The following is a 25995-nucleotide window of genomic DNA, read 5'->3' on the forward strand; positions in this document are numbered from 1 at the left end:
ATCATGACCTGTGATATGGTCACCCATGTGGAAGATCATCTAAGAAATGCCACAGTTAGCTTTGTTACCAACAGTACGGATTTCAAATTAGTCTGGCCCGCCTGCATGGAGCCTGTGTCTGTTTGGCGGAGCTCTGATTTGCAACAGTCTTTGGCTGCTTCTGCAAGTTTCTGCAAACTTTTACTTAAGCCAGTCTCTTTATAAACATCTAAAAGAGGAATCCTTACACCATTATTTCACCCCACCTTAAATAACGTTGCTCCTCACAAACATTCTGTGTTTTTACAAAAATCACTTGACTTTTTCCAATTCCATGACAGAAATGAGTAGTTTTTTCACAATTATTTGGATAAATCCTACCAACCTTATCAATTTCATATGTATTAATTCAGATCTGACTTGAAAGTAAAAATTACCTGTAATCACTTTGGGGTTAAACAGATCTAACCTCTTCCGATATTGTATTCCAGTCATCTATGGAATAATATACATCTAAATTCCCTATTCCATTAATCTGTGATTTTGAAGCAGACCTATGTGACCTGCAATCAAAAAGCAGTGTTTAATAGATGCTTTTACTATTCTGTCATTTTTTCCCCCCATCCAGGATAGGAAATGCCTTTGAAACCCTTGTTTATTTTCTAGCACTATAAAAAAATTCTGTAAAGTAATTTCAACTTCAAAATTTTTGAGAACTTCTTAATAGGATATTTAAATTTTTATTTTTATTAACTTGGCCTAGGTTACAAAACTCATTAATATTAATGACTTAGACTAGAGAGGCATTAAGGCTCTCTAATCATCAACAGATACAAAGCATTAAACCAAATTGCGTAGCCTTATTGTGTTATGAGTCATTCCAGGCAGAGACCACATAGGACAAGCAAGAGCCGAACAATTTAGTTTTAATGTTTTTGATCCCAACCTTTGGTTTCTTACTTCTTTTTGTAGATAAACTGGAGTTTTAAAACTGATACTCAGACAAATTTTTTATGGATTTCATAGGAGTGTATGACTCATTAAAATAAAACCCTTGGAACTAATCATTCAAAAAAGCATTTATTAGCAATAAACTTTAGAAAAGAGATAAAATTTAAGCGAGTATTTACTTTTTAAAAAATATAAATTTTTAAATCACACTTGTATTCCCTTAAGTGTGCATGAGATAAGACTTTACTAATATTTGAAAAGTTATATAAGTATGAGCTGCTAAGTAACGTATTCTACATAATCAGAAGATAGGATCTAATAGCCTCTGGGCCTGTCAGCGGCACATTGGATTGTAGTGAAGAGAGCCGGGAGTTTTCAACCTTGAGATGAGTAATAATTACACTGTATTCAGGACAGCTGATTTTACTTACCTCCCCTTGCATATAAACAACTGGGCCTTTTAAATTGTGAATATAAAATAACATGGAATATGGATAGTGGGATTGGGTCATTTTTGGTAAATAGAACTAATAATTGGAGACATTTGTCTACCGTAGGTGTTGGCAAACTTTGTTCTGCAAAGGGCCAAATAGTAAATATTTTAAGCTTGCAGGTTATGTAACTCTGCTCTCGTAACACAAAAGCAGCCATAGACAATACCTGAACAAGTGAGTGTGGCTGCATTCCAAAAAACTTTTATTTATAAAATCTGATGGCAAACCAGATTTGGCCTGTGGACTAGAGTTTATCAGCCCCTGGTCTACATTCATTTGACTTCCTTACTCTATACTCATGCCTCTAATCAGCAGGGATTAGCTTCTCCCCACTGAGCCACCAGAAATACTTGGGTCAGTGTCACTAACACTCTCTTGGTCTTGGAATCTGAAATAAAAACTTACCAATCCTTGTCTCAATTGGTTCTTGGGAGCCTTTGACACTTGAATCACACTTTCCTTCTTAAAACTCTTTTCTTAGGGTCCATGATAACACTTTCCTACTTTTTTTCTTGTTTCCTAGTTTTATCCTACCTCTCAAGGCATTCTTCATTTTTTTGTGTTTGCAAAGTTCCACTTGTTTATACCATTCCTTAAATATTGGTGTGCATTAGGGATCTGTTTAAAATTTATATCGTTCCCCAGAACAGGCAAATCTATAGGCACAGAAAGTAGATTGTCAGTTTCCTAGGTCTGGGGTTAGGAAGGTGGGTGGATAATATCTCTAGGGTATGGGGTTTCTTTTAGGGATGATGAAAATGCTTTAAAATTAATTGTGGTGATAGTTTTACAACTGTGAATATAATAAAATACCACTGAATTATGCACTTTAAATGGGTGAGTTGTGCGGTATATTAATATCTACATAAAGCTGTTAAAAAATTACTAGTTAATGGGGCACCTGGGTGGCTCAGTTGATTAAGCATCCGACTCTTGGTTTCTGCTCGGGTCGTGATCTCAGGGTCGTGAGAGCGAGCCCCACCTTGGGCCCGTGTTGGACTCTGCCTTCGGTAGGGAGTATGCTGGAGATTCTCTCCCTCTCTCTTTCCTCCTCCCCCCAGCTTGTGCTCAGTCGTGTGCTCTCTCTCTAAAATAAATAAAATCTTTGAAAAATTATTAGTGTTGAATTCTCCAATGTTACTATTTTCCCTAGATTAAAAGTAAAACCCATGTTCCACCCTTTCCTCAAATACCATAATCCCTAGTGAACTGTCTGCCAGTATTATCTGTGTTGAGTTCATTGTCGTATGCCCCAGACACAGTAGTATGCACCATTAATACATATATTAATTATTAGTATCTACATTTTTTTTAAAGATTTTATTTATTTATTTGACAGAGAGAGAGAGAGATCACAAGTAGGCAGACAGGCAAGCAAAGGGAGAGGGAGAAGCAGGCTCCCTGCTGAGCACAGAGCCCGATGTGGGGCTCGATCCTAGGACCCTGGGATCATGACCTGAGCCGAAGGCAGATGCTTAACCATCTGAGCCACCCAGGCGTCCCCTTAGTATCTACATTTGTCCATACTAGTACATCACTTTCAAACACACTATTTTTACTGGCTATGTAATGTTCCATTGAATGGTGATGAATTTCTTTGAAATTAGTCTTCTTTCAACTTTCTTTTTATTTCTTAGGATGGATTTCTTGGAAGAGTATTACTGGGTCAAAAAGCATGAACTTTTTTTGAAAAACTAATATGTATAAGCAGATAGTATATTTTAAATGTAAAATGTAACCTTTATTCATGAGCTCCAGATATACTCAGGATTAAAGAAAAGTGCCAACTCATTAGAACCATTTCATTATTGGAATAGGCAGTGTTAATTTCATGATTCCAAGAGGATTGTGCAACTCGTAATCAGGTAATTAGGTTAGCAGGGAACTAATGTGGATGGAAAAATGAGCTCAGTCTTCATGTGTCACCGTTACAAGTTAAAAATTTGTAATGGAACAACGTGATTACAAGATAACAATTTCTTCTAGACAGTTACTGCCTTAAATTAATCCCATAATCAAATTAGTTATTGTCCCTGCCTGTCTTTAGGACTTTGGGTCCATTAAGTGTTGAGAGTAGAATAGGGGGTGTCTTATGATTGTATGATTGCAGGTTTGCAAACACTGCGTTCTCAGGTGTCCCTTACATGATGAATTCAGTGCCCTTCAGACCATGAAGCAAATGTTGAATTTACCCTTTTTTATTTCCCAGAAACAGAGCTTCCAGTTAGCCAATAAGAAGTATAAATTGTAACTAAACTGTGAAATTAATACTCATTTAGGTGCACATATTGGTCTTCTTTCCCTTGAAGACTAACATGACAACACAAGATAGAAAAAAATTAAACCAACATGTGTTTTTAATTACTTTTTTCTTAACACTGAATTACATGAGGTTATTTAATTTAGGATGCAAAATCCATGATAGCTCTTGAAAGTCCACACACATCATCCAAATTTCTGTCTCTGAATACAATAAAGTGATTGTATGAACAAAGGAGAAACCCCAGTTTGGGCCTTGAGCTCACAGTCTTTAAAAACCACGCATGGGGAACATGAATTCAATTTGTTCTCTAGTTTAGCCGGAATCCCTCAGCTGGGATACTAACACATGTTTTGAGAGGTTAAGTCATGCAGCCATTTGAAATCTGTAACGATAATGCTTCAGTAATCAGATAAGTACTTAAAATTAGAATAAAGAGCAATTTCCAGAAAAAGATAACATCACCAATAATATTTACTACAGAAAAAAGCTCCATTTTGTAGCTGTCAGTGCTCTTAACATAATTTCTCACTGCATTTAAGGAACTTCTTGTAATCATATTCAAAACCTCTTATGTTGCTGATTATATTCAGCAACCATAGCTAAATATTTCAGTACCAGAGCTGAAAATCATAATGACATATCAGCATACACATAATAAATTACAGTTAATGAATAGTATAGGAGGTGCATGTTGATTGGCTCCAAGTTTGTGATCTGCTCATGCATAGCACATTGTAATTTTTAAGAGGACAGAAAATATGGTGATGGTACACCTGCCAAACGTACTGTTCTGTCCCTGCAAGAACAAAGTAATATTTTAGCCAGAATGAAAAGGGCATATACAGATAATGGGTTAAATGCCCTAGCAGCTGAAGTAGATACCTCTGATGAAGCATTTTGTGACAATATGTCATGCACAGTTTGACAGCTTTTATATTGAGTAAAGGTTTCTGGTCAGAAACGGTTCTTGAGAGCCAAAACTTGTGTTTTTAGCTAAATATGTGCAAAACCTCTGCAAAATCAGAAATCTTCTGATTTCACCAGTTTAGGCAGGGACCTTCAAGTGTGAAAAGCCATTTTTCAAGCTAAGTAGGAAATCAATAGATTTAGTGATAAATAAATAAAATAAAATTTTATTTATTTATTTTCTTATTTATTTATTTATTTATTTTAAAAATTTTATTACGTTAGTCGCCATACAATACATCATTGGTTTTTGATGTGGTAATCCACGATCCATTGTTTTCATATAACACCCAGTGCTCCATGCAGTACGTGCCCTCCTTAATACGCATCACCGGGCTAACCTATCCCTCCACCTCCCTCCCCTCTAAAACACTGAGTTTGTTTCTCAGAGTCCATAGTCTCTCATGGTTCATCTCTCCCTCCAATTCCCCCGCCCCCATTTTTCCCTTCCTTCTCCTAATGTCCTCCATGCTATTCCTTATGTTCCACAAATAAATGAAACCACATGATAACTGACTTTCTCTGCTTGACTTATTTCACTTAGCGTAATCTCCTCCAGTCCCATCCATGTTGATGTAAAAGTTGGGTATTCATCCTTTCTGGTGGCTGAGTAATATTCCATTGTATATATGGACCACATCTTCTTTATCCATTCGTCTGTTGAAGGGCATCTTGGCTCTTTCCACAGTTTGGCTATTGTGGACATTGCTGCTGTGAACGTTGGGGTGCATATGGCCCTTCTTTTCACTACATCTGTGTCTTTGGGGTAAATACCCAGTAGTGCAATTGCTGGGTCATAGGGTAGCTCTATTTTTAAATTTTTGAGGCACCTCCACACTGTTTTCCAAAGTGGCTGTACCAACTTGCATTCCCACCAACAGTGTAAAAGGGTTCCCCTTTCTCCACAACCTCTCCAACATTTGTTGTTTCTCTCCCTGTCCATTTTTGCTATTCTGACTGGTGTAAGGTGGTATCTCATTGTGGTTTTGATTTGGATTTCCCTGATGGCTAATGATGATGAACATTTTTTCATGTGTCTGTTAGCCATTTGTATGTCTTCTTCAGAGAAGTGTCTTTTCATATCTTCTGCCCACTTTTTGACTTATTTGTTTTTTGGGTGTTGAGTTTGAGAAGTTCTTTATAGATCTTGGATACCAGCCCTTTAACTGTAGTGTCATTTGCAAATATCCTCTCCCATTCTGTGGGTTGCCTCTTTGTTTTGTTGACTGTTTCCTTTGCTATGCAGAAGCTTTTTATCTTGATGAAGTCCCAAAAGTTCATTTTTGCTTTTGTTTCACTAGCTTTTGGAGATGTATCTTGAAAGAAGTTGCTGTGGGCGATGTCAAAGAGGTTACTGCCTATGTTCTCCTCTAGGATTTTGATGGATTCCTGTCTCACATTGAGGTCTTTCATCCACTTTGAGTTTATCTTTGTGAATGGTGTTAGAGAATGGTCGAGTTTCATTCTTCTGCATGTGGCTGTCCAATTTTCCCAGCACCATTTATTGACGAGACTGTCTTTTTTCCATTGCATGTTTTTTCCTCCTTTGTCAAAGATTATTTGACCATAGAGTTGAGGGTCCATATCTGGGTTCTCTACTCTGTTCCATTGGTCTATATGTCTGTTTTTGTGCCAGTACCATGCTGTCCTGGTGATCACAGCTTTGTAATATAGCTTGAAATCGGGCAACATGATGCCCCCAGCTTTGTTTTTCTTTTTCAACATTTCCTTGCTGATTCAGGGTCTTTTCTGATTCCATACAAATTTTAGGATTGTTTGTTCCAGCACTTTGAAAAATGTCATTGGAATTTTGATCGGGATGGCATTGAAGGTATAGATTGCTCTGGGTAGTATAGACATTTTAACAATGTTTATTCTTCCAATCCATGAGCATGGAATATTTTTCCATCTTTTTGTGTCTTCTTCAATTTCTTTCATGAGTGTTTTGTAGTTCCTAGAGTATAGATCCTTTACCTCTTTGGTTAGGTTTATTCCAAGGTATCTTATGGTTTTTGGTGCTATTGTAAATGGAATCGTTTTCTAATTTCTCTTTCTACAGTTGCGTTGTTAGTGTATAAGAAAGCAACTGATTTCTGTGCATTGATTTTGTATCCTGCCACATTACTGAATTGCTGGATGAGTTCTAGTAATTTGGGGGTGGAGTCTTTTGGGTTTTCCACATAAAGTATTATGTCGTCTGCGAAAAGAGAGAGTTTGACTTCTTCTTTGCCAATTTGAATACCTTTTATTTCTTTTTGTTGTCTGATTGCTGTTGCTAGGACTTCTAGTACTATGTTGAACAATAGTGGCGAGAGTGGGCATCCTTGACGTGTTCCTGGTCTTAAGGGAAAGGCTCTCAGCTTTTCCCCATTGAGGATGATATTCGCTGTGGGTTTTTCATAGATGGATTTTATGAACTTGAGGAATGTTCCCTCTATCCCTATACTCTGAAGAGTTTTAATCAGGAAAGGATGTTGTATTTTGTGAAAGGCTTTTTCTGCATCAATTGAGAGGACCATATGGTTCTTCTCCCTCCTCTTATTAATGTGTTCTATCACATTGCTTGATTTGCGAATGTTGAACCACCCTTGCATCCCGGGGATAAATTCCACTTGGTCGTGGTGGATGATCCTTTTAATGTATTGTTGGATCCTATTAGCTAGGATTTTGTTGAGGATTTTGGAATCTGTATTCATCAGGGATATCGGTCTGAAATTCTCCTTTTTGATGGAGTCTTTGCCTGGTTTGGGGATTAAGGTAATGCTGGCCTCATAGAATGAATTTGGAAGTTTTCCTTCTGTTTCTATTTTTTGAAACAGCTTCAGTGGAATAGGTATTATTTCTTCTTTGAATGTTTGGTAGAATTCCCCAAGAAATCCATCAGGCCCTGGACTCTTGTTTTTTGGAAGGTTTTGGATCACTGCTTCAATCTCATTACCGGTTATTGGCCTATTCAGGTTGTTGGTTTCTTCCTATTTCAGTCTTGGCAGCTTACAGGTTTCCAGGAAGGCCTCCATTTCATCCAGATTGCTCAGTTTATTGGCATATAGTTATTGATAATAATTTCTAATAATTGTTTCTATTTCCTTGGTGTTAGTCATGATCTCTCCCCTTTCATTCATAATTTTATTAATTTTTCTTTTCTTTAACTTTTCTTTTGGATAAGTCTGGCCAGTGGTTTATCGATCTTATTAATTCTTTCAAAGAACCAACTTCTAGTTTCATTGATCTGATCTACTCTGTTTCTGGTTTCTGATTCATTGATTTCTGCTCTAATTTTAATTATTTCTCTTCTCATGTGTGGCTTAGGCATCATTTGTTGCTTTTTCTCTAGTTCTTTAAGGTGTAGAGTTAGTTGGTGAATTCGGGATTTTTCTATTTTTTTGAGTGAGGCTTGGATGGCTATGTATTTCCCCCTTAGGACCACCTTTGCAGTATCCCGTAGGTTTTGGACCGATGTGTTTTTGTTCTCATTGATTTCCATGAATTGTTTAAGTTCTTCTTTGATTTCTTGGTTGACCCAAACATTCTTGAGCAGAGTGGTCTTTAACTTCCAAGTGTTTGAATTTCTGCCAATTTTTTTCTTGTGATTGAGTTCCAGTTTTAGAGCATTGTGGTCTGAGAATATGCAGGGAATCATCTCAATCTTTTGGTATTGGTTGAGACCTGATTTGTGACCCAGTATATGGTCTATTCTGGAGAAAGTTCCATGCGCGCTCAAGAAGAATGAGTATTCTGTTGTTTTAGGGTGGAATGTTCTGTAAATATCTATGAGGTCCATCTGGTCCAATGTATCATTCAAAGCTCTTGTTTCCTTGTTGATTTTCTGCTTAGATGATCTGTCCATTGCTGAGAGTGGAGTATTGAGGTCTCCTACAATTAACGTATTGTTATCAATGTGACTCTTTATTTTGGTTAACAGTTGGCTTATGTAGATGGCTGCTCCCATGTTGGGGGCATAGATATTTACAATTGTTAGATCTTCTTGTTGGATAGACCTTTTAAGAATGATATAGTGTCCTTCTGTGTCTCTTATTACAGACTTTAGTTTAAAATCTAATTTGTCAGATATAAGAATTGCTACCCCAGCCTTCTTTTGAGGTCCGCTGGCATGGAAGATGGATCTCCATCCCTTCACTTTCAGTCTGGATGTATCTTTAGGTTCAAAATGAGTCTCTTGTAGACAGCATATGGATGGGTCCTGTCTTTTTATCCAATCTGCAACCCTGTGCCGTTTTATGGGAGCGTTTAGGCCATTCACGTTGAGAGTGATTATGGAAAGATATGAATTAATTGTCATCATGTTGCCTGTGAAGATGTTGTTTTTATAGATTGTCCCTGTAAATTTCTGTTGTATATCACTCTTCAGGTCTTTCTCCTTTTATAGAACCCCCCTTAATATTTCTTGCAGGGCCGGCTTAGTGATCACATATTCTTTCAGTTTCTGCCGGTCGTGGAAGCTTTGCATCTCTCCGTCCATTCTAAATGAAAGCCTTGCCGGATAAAGTATTCTTGGCTGCATGTTCTTCTCATTTAGTACCCTGAATATGTTTTGCCAGGCCTTTTTGGCTTGCCAGGTCTCTGTGGGTAGGTCTGACGTTATTCTGATGTTCCTCCCTCTGTACGTAAGGACTCTCTTCCCCCTAACCGCCCTTAAGATGGTTTCCTTGGTTCTAAGATTTGCGAGTTTTGCTATTACATGCCGGGGTGTTGGCCTGTTTTCCTTGATCTTAGGAGGGGTCCTCTCTGCCTCTAGGACTCGAATGTTTGTTTCATTCCCCAGATTAGGGAAGTTCTCAGCTACGATTTGCTCAAATACATCTTCTAGCCCTCTCTTTCTCTCCACTCCCTCCAGGATTCCAATTATTCTGACATTGGAACGCTTCATGGTGTCACTTATTTCTCTGGTTCTCTTTCCATGGATTCTGAGTTGTTTTTCCCTGGCCTCCTCTTTTCCCTTTTTATCTATTATATTGTCTTCCAGGTCGCTTAGTCGTTCTTCTGTCTCAGTTACCCTAGCTGTTAGATTATCTAGATTGGATTGGATCTCATTGATAGCATTTTTAAGTTCTGCAAATTCCCCTTTTATTTCTGCCCTTAGAGACTCTGTGTTGCCATTAATTGATGTCTCCATTCTAGCCATTGTCTTCACAATTGCTAGCCTGAATTCCATCTCCGACATCTTGGTTATATCTGCATCCATTTGTAAATCTGCAGCATAAGTCATGATCTCTGAGTCTTTTCTGTTTTGGGGGCTCCTCCTAGTCATTCTGTTGATGGGTGTTTGAGGGAATGTATAGAGTCCAAATTATTGATCAGAACTCAAGCAAGATGCACCTGTTTTCTTGGGACCTTAGGGTTGCTGGCCTCTTATTTTCCCAGCCTATCCTCTGTGGGAGGGGCCTGCCATGCTATTACTCAGGCAACTCTGTTTGGGCAGAGTTGCCTTGTGCCCCTGTGGTGGGGGATGGGCTCAGCGGGAATCAGTTTTTGGGGCTTTTGTTCTCTGGCGGCTTTCCGCGTCTCTTCCACGAGTCAGAGCAGAAGAGACCGTTTCCAACCCTCTGCCTCAGAGCAGAGAGGTTGCAGTCTGTTCTTCAGTGAGCTCTCCAGGCCACACTGTTTCTGTCTGTGCTGTTATAAACTGCAGCATCCTGGGTTGTGCACTCCTCCGCAGCGCTCCCAGACCTGCCTCCAGGTTGGGGCACATCTCTGCCTTTTATGCTTCTAAAACCACCAGCCGCTCCCAGTTTGCGCACAAGCGCACGCGCGTGATCCCGCCACTCTGGGTTTCTGTCCCAGGGGCTGCAGTTCGCCCAATCAACCCAGCCGCTCCAGGTTTCCGTCCCAGGGGCTGCCCTAGAGTCCTTTACCCGCCGCTACCGGTCTGAGAGTCTGTGCCCGGTCCGCAGTGCGCGAGGCTGTCACTCACCGGTGGTGTAGGATCCCCACGGCCAGGCACCCTCCCGCTGCCCTTTATCCTCCGATACCTGCCTGGGGAATCACGGCTCCCCACTTCGTACCTCAAAACCAACCGCCTGCGGCTATTCTGTTTGTAGAGATCCAGATCTTCTTACATCTCAGGTTGGTTTCGTGGGTGCTCAGAGTGGTCTGGTAGATATCCAGCTCAATTCCGGGGACCAGTTGAAATAGGGTCCCCTACTCCTCCGCCATCTTTCTCCCCTGAATTTCCCAATAATTAATGACAGATACAATACCACCGCTCCCAGGATCATTTCCAAGTCTTTACATATTGAGGGACTGGACTACAAATCTTCTGAGATCTTTTTCACAGAAGTTTCATCTCTAATAAAAAATCTTGGCAGAACTCTTGGGGTGCCTGGGTGGCTCAGTCAGTAAAGTGTCTGACTTTGGCTCAGGTCACAATCTCGTGTCCTGGTGATGCAGTTTTAGAATGGAGGTGAGGTGCGGTGGGTTGAGGTCCGGAGCTGAGGATCGAGAATGTCTTCAGTCTGCAGTTAGAATTTTAAACATTGCAGTGGTACCGTGTTAGCTTTTGTGAAATAGTCCCAGTGGTTCTTTTTTTTTTTTTTTTAATTAATTTAACTAAGACAAAAAGATTAGCTTTTTTTTTTTTTCTGAAAAGTTTTGAGGATTTGAAGACTTTAACTTCACATTATTTCTCCACTACTTAAGACACATTGGTGCCTCAGCAGCCATATTTATCAAAATATTTAGCCTCAGCATCACTTTTATGTATTTCTGTGTAGACTCAGAGAGGGGATGTAGATGTGCAAATTTATGGAGAGAACTTTTTTCTATAAATTAGCTTGATCTGCAGGTGAATGTGCTGTTTTATCTTGAGTGATCATAACACTAAAGTGGAAAGAACAATGATTGGTCTCCCCATAATACCACTTCCTGTTGGTTCATCTTTGTGGGACCAGCTGCCTCATCTTTTGAATAAAAGGGTTGAACTAGGTTATTGCCAAAGCTCTTTCTTACTGACATTTTGTGGTTCTCTTCACGACCTCAGTTCACCATGTAATATGCTTGTGTAGGTTTGCCTTTCCACATCTTCAAGCCCTAGAATTGAAAAGGACCTTGGGAGGTCATGTAGTCAAGCTCCTTCAGAGAAAAGGGAAAATTTGCTTTCCCTCCATCTATGGTGCTTTTGCTTGCACCTTCTCAAGCTGGCATCCTCTGAATCAGAGCTGATTGTAACATCTGTTACCCCTTTAGTTGCCAGGATTGATTCCACTGATCTGACAGATGGGCAGAGGATCCCTTCCTCCCTTCTGTCCCATGTACCTTCTTCCTATAGTTGGGAGCGTAGCCATAAATGGCAACCAACCTACGTAGAGAAGGACCTTTCTTTGGTCAAGTGTAGACAGCTTCCTGGTTGTCGTTGTATTGGCACTCTGTAATGTTTCTTGAATGATGAAATATTATGGACGACAGAAGTGGCTAATGCTTGTATGTATCAGTAGAATTTCATGGGGTTTTTTTGTTTTTTTCAGTCTGTGGTGAGAGCTTAAATTACATCCCTAGTTTTTTTGAGCAATAATAGTGAATAGAGATTCTGGAGTATATTTACAGTTACCTATTACTGCGTATAGTTAGAACATAATCTGTAGGTGTATTTATCAAATGGTACCTAATGATTTTTGCTTTATAAGCCCATTCAGCATTTAGTAGAGCTTGAAATACTATTTACATGTTATCTTTGCCCTTCATTTCCGTCACTGAAAAGGAAAAAACTTGCTCTTTAAGTACCCAGCAAAGTATTTTTAGATTCAGTCAGAACAGGAGATTAGTAGTTTTTCTTTTACTGGAATCCTTCACTCATTTTCTAGTTGAAAAGCTAATTGTATCATTTCTAATTCCGACATCCAACTTAGCAGTGTAAATTTGGTTTAACTCTTAGCTAGTTGATATTTGTGTTATTTAGAGGCTGTTTTTACTTGGATAATTTGTGCAGAGGTTAATGCGTTTCTCTCTTGGAAAATGTATATGTGTTCCTAATTCCTAACTAATGGGAAAGCAAAGGATATTTTTACTGTCGGCTTTCATCAAGTGAGACTTCTCTGAAGGCCTTACTAAATTTTATTTCCATGGGAATTTTGCTAATGGGTATATGCAACATTATCCAGGTGCTTGTAGACAGGACTACAAATTAAAAATGAAAAGGAATGGGTGAATACATCTTTCTTGTCTTTTAAGAAGGTGGCAGAATTTTAATCTCGCACTCTCATTTTCACTTTGCAGTGTGTGCAGAGAAGATGCAGAAAGTCTAAGTTGGGTTTTAATGCAGGAGACCAGCTTAGGCAATATAAGCAATGAATTTCCTAAATGGGTTCTTGGCTGTAATCTTATATGTTGAAGGCAGAAGAAAGAGAGTAAATCTACTCTGTGTATGTTTACCTAACAGTATTAGTGACTTTAATGTGTTTTACCGGAAAATGGAAGACTGAAGACATATTTAAAAAGAAGCTACCCAGTTTTATTGCCTGTATACTAACTCACTAAATTATTTTGATCCACGTAATAAATGCCCACCATACATTACCACGTACCATGCAGCTGTCAGTGCTCTTAACTTAATTTCTCTGAACAGAATTTGTGGGCCTGGTGGTACTTGTCATTTATGGAACACCCACCTACTCTAGATACTGGAATTCCATAGGGTTCAGCCCCAGGCTTTCCTCTCTTTTCATACTGCATTCTTTTCCTGGGCAATGGCATCCACTCTTGCAGTTTTGTTCTTGTTTGTTTTTTTGTGTTTTTTTTTTTTAAGATTTACTTATTTTAGAGAGAGAACACAAGCAAAGGGAGGGACAAGGGGAGAGAATTCTCGAGCAGACTCCCCACTGGGCATGGAGCCCCACATGGGGCTCGACCCCAGGACCCCAAGATCATGACCTGAGCCAAAACCAAGCCGGCCGCTTAACCAACTACGCCACTCAGGCACCCTAAGAGAGAGAATCTTAAGCAGGCTCTGTGCTCGAGATTTATTTATTTATTTAACAAATAATTTTATATTTATATTTATTTAATTTATTTAATAAATATTTATTTATTTTAGAGAAAGAGCATGAGCAGGGGGAGGGGCAGAGGCAGAGAATCCTCAGGCTGACTCCCTGCTGAGCACGAAGCCCAAAGTGAGACTCTATCCCACAACCCTGAGATAATGACCTGAGCCGACCTCAAGAGCTGGAGGCTTAACCGACGGAGCCACCCACACACCCCACGCTCTTGCAGTTTTAAGTATCAATATATCATAACAAAATATATGTTTCTCTTACCTAAGTCTCTTTTTTGGCTTTCTAGACTTATTTCATTTATTTTCAGGGAAATCTCACTTAATCAAGCTCATTGTATCTGGAACTGCCCCTTTGATTCTCTCCTTCTTCAAATCTCTAGAGTTTCCTTATCTCCGCTGCCGCCATCCAGTTTCTCTTGCCAGAAAGCTGAGAGTTATTCTAACTTCTTCTGTTCCTTCACACACACACACACACACACACACCCTTACTCAAATCTCTCACTAAGTGCTATCTCTTCCACCTCTAAACCATATCTCAAGTTTTTCTACTTTATCACTGTTGCCATCACATTAGGTCAAATCACTATCTGGCCTGGACTAATGCAGTAGCCTCCTAACTGGTCTCTCCACATCCGTTTGGCCAACTCCATTTACAAATAAAAGCCAAGGGCAGTTGTTAATATGTAGATACAATTATATCATTCTTACACTTAAAACTCTCCAATGGCTTTCCATTGTTCTTAAAAGAAAGATCTCTTTTGTCCATCCCAGAAGATGGGGTCTATCTGAGTTTGCTAGGGCTGCCATAACAAAGTACGTCAGACTGGGTCACTTATAACAGAAATTTATTTATGCACAGTCTGGAGGCTAGAAATTTGAGATCAAGATGTCAACAGGATTGGTTTCTTCTAAGACTTCTGTCTTTGGCTTGTAGATGGCCATATTCCCCCTGTGTCTTCACATGGTCTTCCTTCTGTGTGTGTCTGGGTCCTAATCTCCTCTTATAAGGACACCTGTCGTTGTTGGACTCAGGCCCACCCACGTGACCTCATTTTACCTTAATTACCTCTTTAAGACCTCAACACTGTATACAGTTACATATTGAGGTACCAGGGGTTAGGATTTCAACGTGAATTTTGGGGAGACACAACTCAGCCCACAGCAGGGCTTAAACTGATGGTTGAGGGAGGAGTAAACATGTATAAAATGCACTACTCTGAGTAACGTTTCTTTGTTCCTTATGGTCTTGCTTCCACTATCATCTTTTCATCAAAATCTTAACTGCTATTAGGTCCACATATTGCCTTAAATAGCTTTTAAAAAGATACTAGAAACAATTGTGTACAAGTATCTATTTCAGTCCCTGTTATCATTTCTTTCGGGTATATATTCAGGAGGGGAATTGCTGGGTCATATGGTAATTCTTTGTTCAACTTTTTCAGGAATTTCATGCTGTTTTCCACAACCACTGCACCAATTTACATTCCTACTAGCAATGTATATGGATTCCAATTTCCCTACATCCTCACCAACACTTGGGTTTTCTTCTCCCCACCCCCCAAAATTATATCCTCCTTAGTTTCTCATTGCAGTTTGATTTGCATTTGCCTAATGACTGATGATATTGAGTATCTTTTCATGTGCTTACCTAACCATTTGTGTATCTTTTTTGTTCCGTCCTTTGCCTTTTTTAAAAAATTGGGCTTGTCTTTTTGTTGTTGAATTACAGGAGTTCTTTATATATTCTGGGTATTATACTCTTATTAGATAATGATTTGCAAGTATCTTCTTCCATCCTATGGGTTGTCTTTTTTCTCCCTCACTTCTTTTAAATCTTAAAAGATTTCCTTTTCCCAGCCACTTACCACTGAATCTCCGCCTACCCACCTCCAGACACACATCTCCTTTCCCTGCTTTATTTTTCTTCCTAACACTGAACAACAGACATTCCCACACATATGTATGTAGATTGTTATTGTTGGTGGTGGTGGTGTTACAAATCTTATTTGTTGTCTGCTTTTATTAACTAGAAGGAGGGGGATTTTTGTCTCTGTTACTCCTTAAGTATATGTAGTGTCTAGACTAGGCCTTGTAGATATTTAATCCGTATTTATTCAATAAAAATGAATGAATGAATTCAACACCTAGCAATGCCATATATATTTTTTTTTTTTAAGTTGGGGAAATCGGCACACGTACAGAGAAAGAGCGCAGTGATTTGTAAAAGAGCACCTTTGGCCCCCCCATGATCAAGAAATCTATACAGTATTGTCATTACGTCAGAAGCCTCCCTTATGGCTCCTCCCAATTACTTCCTCCTTTGTCTGGTCACCCAGACGGGATCACTATTTCTGATACTTCTGGTAATATCTTTGTCACTTTCTTACTTTATAGTTGTCCCACATAAGCATTTGTCTCTAAAACCTCTTTTGCTGTTGTTTTTTAAATCCCCATATAAATGAAACCAATCAATATGTGTCTTCTGTGCCTTTCTCTGGCATTTAGATTATTTGAGAGTTGTGTGTGATACCGTATTTAGCTCTAATTTATTTTCAAGTCTGTATAACGTTCCATTGTATTGCTATACTACAATTTATTTATATATTCTTCTGTTGAAAGAGATTCTGGTTACTTCCATTTTTTGGTTCTTTTGAATATTGTTGCTGTCATTATTCATGTACCAGTCTCACGGTGTCCAAATGTGTACATTTCAATTGAACATAATACTAATACTTAGGAGTGAATTTTGGGGTCATAGGGTATGACAAGTTTTCAGAGTAGTTACACAGATCCACAGATTTTCATGTCTTCCCACAATATGGTTGCTAATGTATTTTCATATGATTTTGGCTGTTTGGACATCTTTTGTGAAGTGACCGTTCAAGTCTCTTGTATGTTTGTTTTGTTTGTTTGTTTTTCTTTTTTTAAATCAGAGCAAGGCTGTCAAGCCAGGGCACTCTTGAGCAACCTGGACATACCCCTCTCTGTTGGGGAAACTGCCAGGAAACCTACCAAGAGGAGGGCTGTCCATAATTTCTAGGTTCTTTCCCACTTGTATTCCACCCGAGGCAGGCTTCGAGATCAGCACATTAGCTGCAATCCCTTTTAACAATCTCATCTGGCATCATGCAAGTCTCCCACTAGTTCACTCTTTCACGCCAGCCAAACGCTACCACCCACTTGACTTTCTTTTTGTCTTTCATGAAGTATAATTGATACAACATGGTATTAGTTTTAGGTGTACAACACAATGTTTGGGTATATGTTCCCATCCATTTTTCAACTGAGTTTTTTATTGATTTGTAGGCATTTTTGTATATTCTGCATATGAGTCTCTGGCTTTCCTTTTAGTCTTTTGATGATGTGACTCAATGAATGGAAGTTCTGGATTTTAATATATTCTCACTGATTATCAGTCATTTTCTTTATAATTAGTTTATTTACTAGCAGCTTATTTGCCAACTAAAGATTATATAGTTAGCGTATTTTCATGTCATTTTAAAGGAGTCTTTATATACCCCAGGGTTATAGACAAATTCATGAATATTTTCTTTTAGCTTTTTCATTTTATCTTATCCATTTAGAACTGCACTCCATCTGGAAGGAAATGAATAAAAACTGGCAGGAAAGTGTGGGATATTTGGGAGATAGTGAGTACAGCAGTTTGGTTGGAGTACAGAGATTTTTTTTTATTTTGGTGGGGAGAGTCTTGTGGGAAAAAAACTTTTTAAGTTAGATTAGGGAAGATTGTGTAGAACTAAGAAAAATATTATTCTGCTCTGTTCTCACATGAGCAGGTGTGATTTATCGTAACGTCCGAAACATGTTGGGTATAAGCACTTTTGTCTCAGCAAAAGGAGCATGCAGTCGTGTGGATGACTCAGTACGCATCACCCATCCTCTTTACCCCCAACCAAACAATCACAACAAAAACCTATCTTACTTACTGACTTCCCTGTTAATGTTTAAAAAAAGTCTTCATTTATGTGGAGGAGTGTGTCTAAAACTATTTTGACCTAGTTGGGTGTTGTTAAATTACTTCCCTTTTTTCTAGTAACATTTACCTATTGATGGTTATCCCTATTTTATCTCAGGTGGAAAGAACAGTTCAGGATAGCCCTTACCTTCCTGCTCTGACTCTTCTAGTTCATTGTCCATTGTTACCTGGTTGTTTTCCTCGGGTAGCTTTCTTACCACGGTGCGCCTCCAGGTGCTCATCTTTTAAAGAGGAGTATTTTATGGCATGCCTGCCTCCTTGGACTGTTTTAAAATTAATATGAGGTATTGTAGGTGATTACCAGTGTCAGGAATTTTCAGAATACTTATCATCATATGAGCCTATTCTTTATTTTTTACTTTTTTAATCGAGTATTTATTTTTTTAATTCAAATTTTAGTTAACATACAGTGCAATATTGGTTTCTGGAGTAGAATTCAGTGATTCTTCACTTAATGCAACACCCAGTGATCATCACAACAAGTGCCCTGCTTAATGCCCATCAGCCATCTATCCTGTCCCCCACCCACCTCCCTCCATCTACCCTCAGTTTGTTCTCTATCATCATGACTCTTTTATGGCTTGTTTCCCTCTCTCCTTATCTTTTCCCCTTTCCCATATGTTCATCTGTTTTTTCTTAAATTCTGCATATGAGTGAAATAATATGGTATTTGTCTTTCTCTGACTGATTTATTTTGCTTAGTAGAATACCCTATAGTTCCATCCACATCATTGCAAAAGGCAAGATTTATCCTTTCTGATGGCTGAGTAATATTCCGTTGTATATATGTACCATGTCTTCATCCATTCATCAGTCGATGGACGTTTGAGCTCTCTCCATAGTTTGTGAGCCTATATTTTATTTGTGTGTGAAAAACAACTGTAATGCTTTTTATTTAAAAGCACATTTATGGAATTTCATGTTGTCTGCATTTACAGGAAGAAGGAATGTTAGAAATACACATAACCTGACAATTTTTGTGGGACCCATGTAGTCTGTCTCTAAAAAGAGTTTTCCTAGGAGTTATCCATTACATCTAAAGCCCTAGGGTGAATTTTCTTTTTCTTTTTCTTAAAGTATAGTTGATGTGCAATATTATATTACAGGTAACCCTTGAACGATATGGATTTGAACCAGGCAGGTCTACTTATACATGGATTTTTTTTTCCATTAATACAGTACAGCACTGTAAATGTATTTTCTCTTCCTTATGATTTTTTTAATAACATTTTCTTTTTTGTAGCTTACTTTGTGATAAGTATATACAGTATATAAAGTAAAAACAGTATACAATTCATGTAACTTACAAAATATATATTAATCAACTCTTTATGTTGCCAGTAAAACTTCCGGTCAACAGTGGGCTATTAGTATTTGAGTTTGGGCAGAGTTAAATGTTATATGTTGATTTTCGACTATATGGGGGGTTAGCACCCCTAACCCCCACATTGTTCAAGGGTCAACTTTAGCTTCAGTGAATCACTTCAGTACAAGTGATTCAACATTTATGTGCATTACAAAGTGATCACCATGATAAGTCTAGCTACCATCTGTCACCATACATAATAGTTACATAATTATTAACTATATTCCCTGTGCTGGACATAGTATCCCTATGTGTTATTTATTCTATAAATGGAAGTTTATCCCTTTTAATCCTTATTCCCTGTTTCACTTATCCCCTCACCCCTCTCCCCTCTGGCAGCCACCAGATTGTTCCCTGTATCTGTGAGTCTGTTTCTGTTTTGTTTTGTTGGTTCATTTGTTTTGTTTTCTATATTCCACTTGCAAGTGAAAATATACAGTATTTGTATTTCTCTGTTTGACTTATTATTTCACTTAGCATAATACCCTCTGTGTACATCCATGTTGTCACGAATGGCAAGATTTCATTCTTTTTTATGATTAATATTCCATTGTGTTTATATATACTGTATCTTCTCTATCCATTCATCTATTGATGGACATTTAGGTTGCTTCTGTATCTTGGCTGTTATAAATAATGCTGCAGTGAACATAGGTGTGCATATCTCTCTTCAGATTGGTGATTTGTTGGTGGTTGTTGTTTTTCTTCCCATAAACACCCAGAGATGGAATTGCTGGACCATATGGTAGGCCTATTTTTAATTTTTTGAAGAACCTTCATACTGTTTTCCATAGTAGCTACACCAATTTACATTTCCACCAAGAGTGCAGGAGAGTTCCCTTTTCTCCCCATTCTTGCCAACACTTGTTATTTCTTGTCTTTTTGTTAACAGCCATTCTGACAAGTCATGAGATGATATCTCACTATGGTTTGGTTTTGCATTTCCCTGATGATGATTAGTGATATTGAGCATCTTTTCATGTGTCGTTGGCCCTCTGTAAGTCCTCTTTGGCGAAATGTCTGTTCAGTCCCTCTGCCCATTTTCTAATCATATTTTTGGGGTTTTCTTTTTCCTATTGAGTTGTGTGAGTTTTTTTATATATTTTGGTAATTAACCCATTATCAGTTATATCATTTACAGATATCTTCTTTCATTCAGTAGTTTGCTTTTTTGTTTTGTTGATGGTTTCCTTTACCATACAAAAGCTTTTTAGTTTCATGTAGTCCCATTTGTTTACTTTTGCTTTTGTTGCCCTATCCTGGGGAGACAGATCCAAACAGTCTTGTTCAGACTGATATTGAAGAGCTTTTGCCTGTGTTTTCTTCCAGTAGTTTTATGGTTTCTGGTCTTAAACTTAAATCTTTAATTGGTTTTGAATTTATGTTCATGTATGGTGAAAAAAAGTGATTCAGTTTTATTCTTTCACGTGTAGCTGTCCAGCTACATTTATTGAAGAGACTGTCTTTTTCCCATTGTATGTACTTGCCTCCTTTTTTGAAGATTAATTGACTGTATGAGCATAGGTTTATTTCTGGCCTCTCTCTTCTATTCTATTGATCTGTGGTATGTGTGCGCACGCATGCCAGTACCATACTGTTTTGATTACTACAGCTTTGTACTATATCTTGATATCAGGGATTGTGATACCTCCAGTTTTGTTCTTCTTTTTCAAGATCGCTTTAAGTTATTTGGGGTCTTTTTCATTCCATACAAACTTTAGGATTGTTTGTTCTATTTCTGTAAAAGATGCCGTTGGTTTTTTGATAGGGTTTGCATTGAATCTGTAGACTGTTTTGGGTAGTAGTAACATTTTAACAATATTATTTCTCCTAATCCATGAGCACAGAATATCTTTACATTTGTTTGTGTCATCTCCAGTTTCTTTCATTAATGTCTTGTAGTTTTTAAAGTACAGGTCTTTTACCTCCTTGGTTAAATTTATTCCTAGGTATTTTATTCTTTTTGATGCAATTGCGAGAAATACTGTTTTTTAAATTTCTCTTTCTGATATTTTGTTGTAATTGTATAGAAATGCCACAGATTTATGTATCTTAATTTTGTATCCTTCAACTTTACTGAATTTATTAGTTCTAGAGGTGGAGTCTTTGAGGTTCTCTGTATTTAGTATCATGTCATCTGCACATAGTTTTACATCTTCTTTTCCAGTTTGAATGCTTCATTTCTTTTTCTTGTCCAATTACTGTGGCTACGACTTCCAATGCTGTGTTGAATAAAAAGTGTCGATAGTGGCATCCTTGTCTTCTTACTGACCCGAGAGGAAAAGCTGTCAGCTTCCCACCACTGAGTGTGATGTTAGCTGTGGGTCTGTCGTAGGCACATTCCTTCTGTATCCACTCTGTTGTGAGTTTTTATCATAACTGTATGTTGAATTTTATCAAATGCATCTTCTGCATCTGTTGAGATGATCATATGATTTTTACCCTTTTTGTTAGTGTGGTGTATCACGTTGATTTATTTGTGGATGTTGAACTATCTTTGCATTCTTGGAATAAGTTCTACCTGATTGTGGTGTATGATCCTTTTAACGTACGGTTGAGTTCAATTTGCTCATATTTTGTTGAGGATTTTTGCATCAGTCTTCCTCAAGGATATTGGCCTGTGATTTTCTTTTTTATGGTCGCTTTGTCTGGTTTTGGTATCTGGGTAATGCTGGCCTCCTAGGATGAGTCTGGAAGCATTCCTTCTTCTTCAGTCTTTTGGGAGAGTTTGAGGAGGATAGGTATTAACTCTAGTTTAAATGTTTTATGGTAGAATTTACCTATGAGGCTGGTCTAGGACTTTTGTTTGTTGGGAGGTTTTTTTTTTTTTTTATTACTGATTGAATTTCATTACTATAGTGATCAGTCTGTTCAGATTTTCTCTATCTTCTGGACTTAGTCTTGAAAGATTGTATGTTTGTAGGAATTTATTCATTTCTTCTAGGTTATCCCATTTGTTGGCATGTGATTATTTGTAGTACTATCTTACGATCCTTTGTATTTCTGTAGTATTGGTTGTAATTTTTCCTCTTCCATTTCTGATTTTATTTATTTGGGCCCTCTCTTTTTTTTCTTGATGAGTCTGGCTAAAGGTTTAGCAATTTTGTTTATCTTTTCAAAGAACTAGCTCTTAGTTTCATTGATTTTTTTTTGGTCTCTATTTCACTTATTTCCACTCTGATCTTTTATTATTTACTTCCTTCTACTAACTTTGGGTTTTACTTGTTCTTTTAGGTATAAGGTTAGATTGTTTGAGATGGGACTGTATCGCCATAAACTTCCCTCTTAGAAGTATTTTTGCTATGTCCCATAGATTTTGAACTGTTGGGTTCCCACTTTTATTTGTCTCAATGTATTTTTTTATTTATTCTTTCTCTGTTGACCCATTGTTTATTATTAGCATGTTGTTTAGCCTCCACATGCTTGTGGTTTTTCCAGCTTTCTTCTTGGGATTGATTTTATTTTCATACCACTGGGGTAGCAAAAGATGCTTGATATGATTTCAGTCTTCTTAAATTTATTAAGACTTGTTTTGTGACCTAACATGTAACCTTTCCTGGAGCATGTTCCATGTGCACTTGAGAAGAATATGTATTCTGCTTTTGGATGGAATGTTCTGTATATGTCTATTAAGTCCATCAGGTCTAATGTGTCATTTAAGGCCAGTGTTTCCTCATTGATTTTCTGTCTGGGTGATCTATCCATTGAAGTAAGTGGGGTGCTGAAGCCCCTACTATTATTGTATTACTGTCATTTTCTTCCTTTATGTCTGAATTTACTTTTTTTTTTCTTCTTCACCAAATCTACTAAATGTTACCCATGAGTTATCCTGGATAATAGCAGGTATCCATTGATATTCCTTTAAACACACAAGCAGTAAAAAGCCCTCCCAGAAATAATTTTTAGTACTTAACTAGTCATTATATTCCTTCAGAAGACAGTATAAACTCCCTGTTAGAATTACCATTTTTTTTAATTCTTTCAACTTAAAGTATAATTTGCCTTGTATGAAAATGTTGTTTGTATCTGATTACTGGAAGAATGGGGATGTAATGTTCTCATAAACTTTTTTCTTAAACACTTGGCTATGTAAAAAGTAAAATACAGTACTATCTAAAGATATGTCTGTATACACATGTATATAAAAAATACATACATGTATTAGTTTGTTTCACCAAGTGATTAGAGGTATGTAGTTCAGTTTAAAATACTTTTGGTGGGTGCCTGGGTGGCTCAGTCGTTAAGCAGCTGCCTTCGGCTCAGGTCATGATTCCAGGTCCTGGGATCGAGCCCCGCATCAGGCTCCCTGCTCGGCAGGAGGCCTGCTTCTCCCTCTCGCACTCCCACTGCTTGTATTCCCTCTCTCGCTGTGTCTCTCTCTGTCAAATAAATAAATAAAATCTTTAAAAAAAATAAAATACTTTTGGTATATGGTTGACAAAATGACAGAGCATTTTGATTACTTGGAACTATAGTTTTACATCACTAAGATATTTCTCTTCTTATTTAGTATGACATAATAGGCCGCAAGTTTATTATCCAGACTATCTTTCTGACTCTTTCGGGGTGGAGGGGGGCGGAAACGGGACCAAATAGTCAAGTCTCATTATCTACTGACAGTGATAGGAAGCACATGGATAATTAAACCCATTGTCAGATATAGTCTAAGAACTACTGTAGCCATGATTTCCTACATCTTCCTCCTGAAAGCTTGTTATTAGAGTTGCGACTGATAGCTGAGATGGCACTGGTTTGAATTTCATTTTTATTTTCTCTTCTTCCCTTAACAAACATACTAATGAACCATGAGTTGAGTCAGAGGTCCAGAGTGTTCATAGAGCTAGACAATCCAAGCCCAAGCACCCCTGAAATACTAATAATTGAACTCTCTTAAACTTAATGCACTTCTTACATCCTTGTTGGGTCTAGACTGCCACTGATTTGTGTCCAGACATGAAACTGAAGAGAAGTTGTTTGAAAATATGCTTCCTTAGTGAACAGAACCTTCCATACATTTTCTGAAGAGTAAACAATGAAGCTAGAGAATTGATTGTGGTTTGATAAAGCAGATTTGTGACTTTCTAGTTAAATTCTCAAAAAAGGCTAAGAGTATGTTTTCCTCCTAAAAACATCATGGTCCAAGGAAGGATATTGATCACACCCATTCCTGATATTTGTGGGACCTAAAGCAGGAGTAAAAATGGAGGCCTTGGGTCATATATCTAAATTTAAAGTCATAAATAAAGTTACCACACTACTAAGTAAATGCAATCTGTACTCCTTTCTTGATAATATACCTTAAGTAATGTCCTGGAAGGCGAGATTTAGATTTAGAATTCTTGGGCTCTCTGGGGTTCCATGTCAGAACATGACAATGTGGGGAGTTGGCTCTTAGCCAGCCCCCCTTTCCTTTTTGTCCTACATATCTATCTGAGTTCCATCATTACCCTCCTTAAACAACTGCCCTTGGCCACCCCTTGGGTAAACATAGATTCTCAAATTCTAAGAATAATCTCTGTACACGTAGATACGGAACACTTAAAGCCACTCCTGTATTCTCCCGTATTCTCGTGGTCTTCCCTAAGTCACTGTGGGTTGAATGAGAAATGATAATGATAATAGCTATCAGTGATTATACCTGCCAGACATTGGCATAAGTTCTTTGCATATTTTATCTCAGGTATCAGCATTTCCCCTTCTTGGGGCTAAGTATTTCAGTAAAGCAAGACACTAAATATATATACACATCTCTCGCTATATATATACATATACACATACACAACACTCAGGTGCGGATGTGCACACACGTTATTTTAGTTGTTGTTATTTTAAGAAGTATGTTTTCAAAGTCACCTTCCTTCCTTTTCCTCAGTGCAACCTTTTAGAAAACACTAACTTGAAACAAAGCAAAATCCAGGAACCAAGAACCCAGCTTAGCTGTGACCTCAGATGTACGAACAGCAAGCCAGTTGTTCACAAACTGATTCAGTCTTCAGCCCCTCCTAACGTTTGGATTGGGGGGAAAGTAATAAACTTGCCTTGCTTTTCCATAGGGTAAACTGAGGCCTGTCTTCTCCCTTTAACTGCTGGGAGGAAATACAGCACTGCTAGGTAATGCTGATTTGAACCTTTGGAGGTTCAATGATGTGTGTGAGTTAGCCTACTACTTTTTTATCCTTCCTGAAGGATGAGGCTTTAAAGCAGATATGCTGCTTGATTCATTTTAAAGCTTAACTACCTACGTAGGTGTTACAGGAGCAAAGAAAATGTGTGGAATTTGATCCTCTGTACCTTGGCTTCTTGAAAAGGGAGGTGCCATATCTGAACATAGCCCCATTGACTCTCCTGGAGTTAGCTGGAGATACTTTGATTTGAAAATGTTGGCTTTGTAAGTAGAAATGGAAACCATTAAAACAGATAAGACAAAGAGAAAAGGAGCCATAGAAACAGAAGGAGAATTAGGAGAATGTTGGAAATGACTTCAAGCAATTACATACATGAATCCATGTCTCTTTTCAACCTTTGTCCACTTCTTCAGTTCATGGTGCCCATTGGATGTCCCGTGAGCAAAACAGTGTGGTCAGAGCAGGAAGCCCATTCTTGGCCTTCTCTCCTCATTAACTTTCATTTGCCAGAGATAACTTGAATAAAACAGACAGGTTGACCAATCTTCAGGAACTACTTTAAGTGTTCCCTCAGTTTACAAAGTCAACCCAAAGCAGGTTGGTGTGGGCCAGATTCCTGTTGCAGTCTGCCGCACCATCGTGCGGACGTGCCCGGTATCCCTCAGCACCCACGGCTCCCGTGAAGGTTCCCCTGTCACATCTAAGGCGAAAGGAAGGAGTGTGGTTAAATCTCCGCTTTGAAGCTGTCATGTTAATTGTGAACTTTTGCTGAGTCTGTACGTTAGAAAAGGTAACCATCTCAGCATGTTAAGATCGTAACTGCTAGATTAATGCTCGGAGGCAGCAGCTG

General features: G+C 38.2%; 1 protein-coding gene across 2 annotated transcripts in view; it reads left to right on the top strand.

Moving 5' to 3' along the window:
* The window catches only part of COMMD10 (COMM domain containing 10), a 204101-nt gene that overhangs the window by 174312 nt on the left and 3794 nt on the right, over positions 1-25995 (top strand). The window lies entirely within an intron of this gene.

Source organism: Mirounga leonina, unplaced genomic scaffold (assembly GCF_011800145.1).
Source record: "Mirounga leonina isolate KUSES-001 unplaced genomic scaffold, KU_Mleo_1.0 Mir_168, whole genome shotgun sequence".
Lineage (NCBI taxonomy): Eukaryota > Metazoa > Chordata > Mammalia > Carnivora > Phocidae > Mirounga > Mirounga leonina.